Source organism: Euprymna scolopes, chromosome 14 (assembly GCF_053919585.1).
Source record: "Euprymna scolopes isolate OS-2025 chromosome 14, ASM5391958v1, whole genome shotgun sequence".
Taxonomy (NCBI): Eukaryota; Metazoa; Mollusca; class Cephalopoda; order Sepiida; family Sepiolidae; genus Euprymna; species Euprymna scolopes.
The window spans coordinates 1,483,500-1,491,488 of NC_136495.1; positions in this window are offsets into that span (position 1 = coordinate 1,483,500).

The window sequence follows — 7,989 nt, forward strand, 5'->3', positions numbered from 1 at the left end:
GGAGCACATCCCACTAGCTCAAAGATTGTCCAAAGTGCCTCTCTGTTGACGGTGTCAAAAGCTTTGGTCAAGTCGATTAATAAAGGGTAGAGAGTTTTTCCTGTTCAATGCACTTCTCTTGAAGCTGTCTTAAAGCAAAGATCATGTCCACAGTACTCCTGCCAGACCTGAATCCGCACTGTGCATCAGGGAGTGCTTGTTCAGAAACTGTAATGAGTCTGTTAAGAATGACCTGTGCAAAGATCTTTCCAGCAATTGAGAGGAGGGAGATGCCCCTAAGTTTCCGCAGTCCGGCTTACTTCCTTTGTTCTCATAAAGGGAGCCAATTAGGGCGTCGCGAAAATCGTCTGGCATTATCTCCTTTTCCCAGACAGTTAGAAGGACATCACAGAAGGCTCCAAGAGCATTGGGGCCCACTGCCTTGTAGATTTCAGCAGCGGTACAATCCTTTCCCGATGCTCTGCTAAAGGTTGTCTGGTGGATCGCTTTCTTGATCTCCTCGATGGTAGGAGGTTTGCGAGTGAATCCGTTATAAGTTGTTGGAGGATCTGATTCAGGGCCTCTGAATCAACTGATGAGGGCCTGTTCAGCAAAGTGCTGAAATGCTCCTGCCAGCGTCTGCTGAGACTCTCTTGGTCCTTGATGAGCGTCTTCCCGTCTGACGTCAGTAGTGGAGCACTGCCGGGTTCAGAGGGGCCGAAAACAGATTTCAATGAGCTGAACATTTTTTTGATGTTATTAGTATTAGCATAGTGCTGGACTTCAACTCCTTTGTTTTGTCACCATCCTGAATTGCTCGGAGGTCGGTCTGAACTTTGACCCTGAGAACCTTTAACTTCTCATGCTTGGAGATGGATGGCGGGTCATTTAGCCATTCTAAGTGAGCCTTGTTCTTGGTATTATGGCTTCTCTGATAATTTTCTCGTTCTCATCGAACCAGTATTCATGGGTTCTGGTGTTTGTTCCATTTACTACTTTCTTAAAAGAGACCCATTTCTATGTGCCGCCTTCAGTGGTCACACGATCTTGGAGTTTCTCATCTAGCACTTGCATGGATCGTGCCTGATAGGATGGGTCGTTAAGCCTGGCAACATTGTAGGAGGGCCTATCAGTTTTGGGTCGGTTTCCGTGGGGTGGCGCAATGTGTAGTGTCAGTACAGCTCTGACGAATCTGTAGTCAGTCCAGTACTCAGCGCCTTTCATGGCACAGGTCACACGGACGTCCTTGATCTCTCGTTGGCGGACGATGATGAAGTCAATCATGTGCCAGTGTCTTGACCTTGGGTGCATCCAGGTGGTCTTATACTTGTCTGCCATTCATAACAAGATGTTGGTGATGCAAAGACTGCTCTGCACACTTGCTGAGAAGGAGCAGACCATTGTCATTGATCTTGCCTACTCTGTGTCTGCCCAGCACGCCTTCCCAGCTGCTGTAGACCCCCCTTGCATTAAAGTCCTCAAGGGTGACTAGTTTGTCGCCTGGTGAGGTTGACCTGATGGCTTGGTCAAGCTGTTCATAAAACTACTCCTTGGCATCATCTGGCTTGTGAGTGTAGGGGCGTAAGCGCTGATCATTGTGATATATCTGATCCTGCTGAGAGGGATGCGCAGTTTCATGAGGCGCTAGTTGATTCCAACTGGTAGCGTTGGCATGCTTTTCAGCAAAGCTGTCCTGATAGCAAACCCGACACCATAATCCGGTCTTCTGTTTGCGGCTTTCTTTCCAAGAAGAAGGTGTATCCAGCTCCCCTTTCTCTCAGAGATCCCTCGTTAACAATCCAGGTCTCGCTAAGTGCGACTATATCTATGTAGTAACGCTGGAGTTCCCTTTCGATGAGCGCTGTTCTTCTTTCAGGTCCTGAGGAAGTAGCTCTATCCAAGTTCGAACATTCCATGTCCCGATGATAATTTTTTTCTGTGTTTTTGTTTTTCGACCGCTATGTGGATGAGTCCGTCAACCGCGGTAAGCTGCCAGACACTAGAAGAGTAAGCCTACCTTTCTAACCCCTCCCTCATGTGAGGGTGGGCAGTGCTATCCTAAAGAGGCTGCCCAGTCGCCCACAGGTGCGGCCGAACCCTCCTGTTGCCCATGGACCGTCTACGTGTAGGTTTGTGACTACAACTGCCAGTGTTCATCCACACCTGTTGCTTTTGCCACGTGCCCATCGCTGCAGGACTTTAAGAGTGTGCCTTAGAGAGATCGGTAATCGGTGATGAGTTGCAAAACAGACCTGTGCGTGAAGGTTTTTTAGTGAGAAGGCCGGTGCACAGGGGCAATCCTACTCTCTTGGCCTGGGAAGTCTTGATCCAGTGGCACAAAGAACCGTTACGACGGGAGACCGCCAGACTGCAGTGGATAACAAGGATGCTTTAGGTGTCACATCCTGCTCTGGATGCTCCGGCGACACTTGCTGCCACCGCCTTCATATATATATATATATATATATATATATATATATATATATATATATATATATATATATATATATTAGGGTTGTAAATTGTGTTTATTTTTGCAGCATATTTTCCTGTTTAAGCGAACATTATAAATAAATAACAGACACATTTTTCTTTATTATCCCTTTTTATTTGTTGCAATTTTTCTTATGATCCTTTCGTACTAAAATTAAAAATAAAAACAGTTCTTTATGCGTCACGACTGTTTTGTATGCCTAATAAAATTATCATTGGGTGAGATGTAAAAGGCTGATGTAAAAAGATAACTCTAACAAGTAGTTGGTGAACATTTGAAGACAGTAAGACGCCAGAAGAATATTTTCGAACTATTCAGGAGTGAGGTTAATAATGTAAATACCGTGCGCAAGTAATTACGTTATAAAATACAATAAGCCTTTTAAAACATTATTACTGATTTCACAATCAATATTATTATTCGGAGATTTTTGGTAAAGATGGAATACTTTTTTACTTTTGTTAAATTAGTTTTTGGGTGTATATCAGTGTTATTAATTTAGATGTCTTCCATATATCCTTGTGAAAAATACACATTTGATATTTCTTAATCTTAGATTTTAAGTATTATAAAAATTTTAGCTGAAAAACCCTTATAATTTACAAATTACTGGCATAATCTAAGCTTATTGTTGTCATAATATTTATTCCTTTTGTTTCTTCGTAAACTTAATAATAAAGGCAATCCGGATATTTATTATGTCTCAATAATATATATTTTCATGGATTATTGCATAAATTTAATATTCGTAACGTAAAGCTTATTTAGCAACAATAAATTATTCACTATTTTTGCGAATCCGAAAATTTCACATTTGAATGTGTAAAAGAGTTCACTACGCTGTTTTAGAAATGAATGCATTGGTAATCACACTCCCCTCCAGAAAAGGAATAACTTCAAACATATTTGACATATTTTTACTTAATTTTTATCAAAATAACCCTTAAATATCAAATAGATCATTAAAACATATAATTAATACAGGCACCCGTAGTACTATTACTACAACTAGTACTAGTACAATCTATAAACTACTACTACTACTACTACTACTACTACTACTACAACAAATTAACTTTTATTTCTTCACTAATGTTTATACAGAATGTAGTAAATTTCACATGATCGCCTTAGGATATCATAGACATGAACAGGGTTGCTGCTACTGCTGCTTCTGATGATGATGACGTTCAACCATTTCTATAACCCGAATAAAATGGTTAGTGTAACATCAAAACTTACACCAAAAAATTGATATGTTGAGTGCATTAATGTTACTATGGTAGTCACGAATATTAAAGCGCATCCCCGCAGCCAGCTAAGAGAGATAGCTTGAGAATCGCACTGTGATTATAAAAACTATAACGACGTTAAAAATCTATAAAATGAAACACTTTTAATTCATGGAAATTGTTAAAAGAAAAGGAAATATACTTGTCTTAGAAACGACAATAGCAATATTCACATAAGACTAATATAAAGAAAATAACTGCTCGAAAATAATATAATGTATCAATCCAATAAACCGATTAATTATTTTGTCTTTTTTATCTACCAAAATACAAAACTATTTTTTTTGTTATATATATATATATATATATATATATATATATATATATATATATATATATATATATATACACGATTTATTTCCTATTACATTTCTGAGATGGAAAACGCGACATTTAATCCTATTCTGAAGTAAGGACCGAAATTCTAAAACAAGAAAACAATAAAAACAAGAATCAAACAAATCAATTTTCTTAGAATAAGATTTATCTGAATTGCAAACGTCGGTGGAAAGCGATACAACTAGAATTGAAGAGAAACAAAAAAGAGGAACTAATTGAATCGCGTAAGATGATACTCTTGTGAGATTTGCAAACAAGTAAAACCTGCAGATAAAAACTGCAAATGATTCAATTTTAACCAGTAATTGCAAATATGTTTCCTTTCTTATACTTCTTATTACGTGGATATAGTTTACACCAAAACGAAGTACACTACGTTGAATGCTAGTTTTTTCATGAAATGGAACAATCGAATAGCATTAAAAGACTTTATGACATTTTCTTATGTGACGGGAGATGATGATGATCATGAAATGTATATATTCTCGTGACTGTGGTATATATATAATTGTGACATGTCCGTGATCCTCTGTCTCTTTGCGCGTGCTATTATTTCGTGTGTGTGTGTGTTGATGTGTGTAACATATATGAATATAATGAAAAACTTACCTTCTCTGTCTGCTTCCATTGTCTTCCATCTCAGCTCGTTCATCTGGAACCAAAACCCATGCTTCAAAAACATAACGCGTTTCTTATTTTTATTCATGGAGTTTTTCACACTTTCTGGAAAGGTTTTCCGCACGCAACCCATTTCTGATTTCTTCCTTTTTTTTCTTCATATTTCCTAGGTGACCAGTCTTCTTCGAATCTCACTCACTGCTTCCTAACTGCTTTGACGACTAAACTCTCAAGCGAACTCCCCGAACACGTGTGCGTTTTTCACTTTTATTTTGGAAATGTACTGTGTGTGTGCGTGATCTCCAACCGGATGCACCTGATTCATTCCCAAGACTTCCAAGCGATGTCGCCTGATTTGATGGGCTTTAACCTTTTGACCTCCACCGCACTCAAAGACATCCTGCACTAATCGCGCTATTCATGTCATAGACTCCATAACAAAATAGAATATAAATTGTTCAAACATGCAAGAAAAATTATAATATAGTCTCCGAGATAGGTATATTTGCTGACGACACAGTGCTCTATAATATACACGAGGGGAAGAATGAACACATATTCAAGGCTATGGCGGAAACCCTTGGGGAAGACTTCCAGTTTGCAATGGAATGAAGTAAAAAATTATATGGTTACGTTCAATGCTGCCGTGACTAAGCTCGTTGCCTTTAATAATTACAAGAAGCTTTCTCAACCACTAATAACTATGGCTAAATATACATTAACTGAAAGTACTTCATTCAAACACCTCGGCTTAACGTTCACGGGGAACATGAGTTGGAACAGATACATCGAGAGCATGTTGCTGCTGCGAAAAAAGTGGGCTCTCTCTACCGTGCTAGCAAGTTACTCCTGAAATTATCCTTTACCTTTACAAAGCCACTATTCGCCTATGTATGAAGTATTGTTGTCACATTTGGGTTGGTGCATTTGCTACTAGTTTTTCAAGAGTGGAGAGGGTTAAAAGAGAGTCGCCAACCTGGTAAGTCCTGAACTGTCATCTTAGCTTCAACCTCTGTCCCATCGACGAAATGTTGCATCCCTCTGCCTGTTTTACAATTATTTTAATGGTGGATGCTTTGAAGGACTATAAGCCTTTTTACTCCCTCGACGTGAATACTCCCCACAAACCCGACATGCAGCACAGTCCCCATCCTACTCAGTAGAAATTCCTTAATGTAAGAAAGCTTTTTACTCTAATAGTTTCTTCATAAGAACTGCTAGACTCTGGAATGTTCTTCCGTGTTCCTGCTTCCCCAACTGTACTGACATGCAAAAGTTCAAGTGTAATGTGGGCAGACATCTTGCTACCCAACTCTCTACCTAGTATCCCTGAAACGTATGCCTTTGATAGTAGCCCGCTGACACCAAATTACACTATGCCTTGCTTTGAGTAAAAATGTAATAAAAAAGAAACACGCGAGACCAGGAGAACATTAAGTTTTCAAACATCGCTTTGTTGTATATTTTGGATATATATATATACGATAAATTATTTAATTAAACAACACTACATTTTGATTTTAAAACGTTTGTTGATGAAATCAATTCATATAATTTGAGTATGTCGTCGTAGATCTGATATCGATTGAATATAGCCGCATTCAGCCTCAATCACCGCCTCGATACGGGTCCGGCATTGGGAACATGCTTTTCCCACAAGCGTCGGCGCGAGTTCGGCGAATACTCGGCGGATGACGGGATGAGACCGGCTTTTTTGTCATGGACGGCTATGCTGGGTGTTTGCTTAACGTATGACCAAAGAACTAGTCGAGCATGTTCAGGTAGGATTAGAGAAGGGCCAGTGAGAAAGGTACAAAGTCGTAGCACTCCTTGTAAAGCGAACCCCTGTCTCTTTAGACTTGTGGGTCGGCTACCACACTCAGGATCGGCCAGCAACCATTTGATCACATCAGAGCATCATCAGACTTCCACGCACATCCAGGTACACTTGGATATTTACTTTCTAGCGGACATCCAAGATGTGAGATTGCCTGATGTGGTCCTCACTTTACACTACATCAAAGACCACAACCGCGGTCAGAAACTTTGTTTTCATCACCCTGGGCATATCCCTGTAATTCGTGGCAATCCAGCATTTCAAGAGTGTTGGTAATGGTCACATTACCATAACTTGGATCGGTAGAGAACATGAGTTGTACAGCGGTGCATCTCCTATCTTGCTCGTTGAACAACCATTAGAGAGGGGTCCTATGGATCTTGGGATTTGTACATAACTGGTCAACCAGTAGATTGTTTGCAAAAAAAAAGAAGAAAAATACGCGTTCATAAAACAGGAATGGAATCGTGTCGTCTTCTCCAGGACGACAATTTTATTGCTTCACCTATAAAATTTAAAAACTATATAAAACTGGGTTTCCATAGTGTGAACTCGCCTTGAGTTTCTACTGTCATCTATAGTATTCTAGCTGATCTATTCACCACATTAATTACCTGTAAATAGAATGAGCGCAATGATACAATGAAAAGCTGGAAAAATATAATTTTACAGAATAGTTTATCAAAATAGTCAGCTTATTCTTATAGTAATCGAAATGCATGCTGTTGGAAATAAAATATGAATAAATCAAAATTCGTTAATAAAAATATTTAGTTAAAAAATAATACGATTCGTTAAAATAAATGACTTAGGAAATCCTGGAATGATCTGCGTCAAGAAATTCTAACAGCCGTTATCATTCCTGATTGCCTCCTAGCGACCCTGATTACCTGGTTTCTATCTCTTTCATGTCTTGATGGAATCTCACCCCCTGCTCGCCATTAGTTGAACTTAGATTCTCAAAAACTGGTTGTAGTTTTCGAAATCTAGATTTCTGAAGTACTACCGATTTGAGGACGATCAAAGATGCCAACTTTAAACTACTACATGGTTAATTCATTGAACAGATTGGCAAACACACCATTTTTGTCCAGAGTCTTGGTTAACTGCTTCAGTAAGCTGAGTTTATTGCGTGATGGTTCGATTAGTATTTTATATATGCCCACGTTAGGATCATTGTTGAAGTTTCTTGCTTTGCAAGGCACGTATTCCTCTCGCAATAGCCAGCTGAATGCTATACCAACTTTTCGCCGTTTCGAAGTTTTATGACTTCAAGCTGATCCGCTCTCGACATAATCACATCGGGATATTAGATCAGAATTAATCTTGTCATTAAAAATTATTTTCTTTTGAAAACCTGGTATTTAAGCAACACCAACTTCTTCAAAATGCCCCACACATACGTACATTTGAACTAATACGTAAAAAAA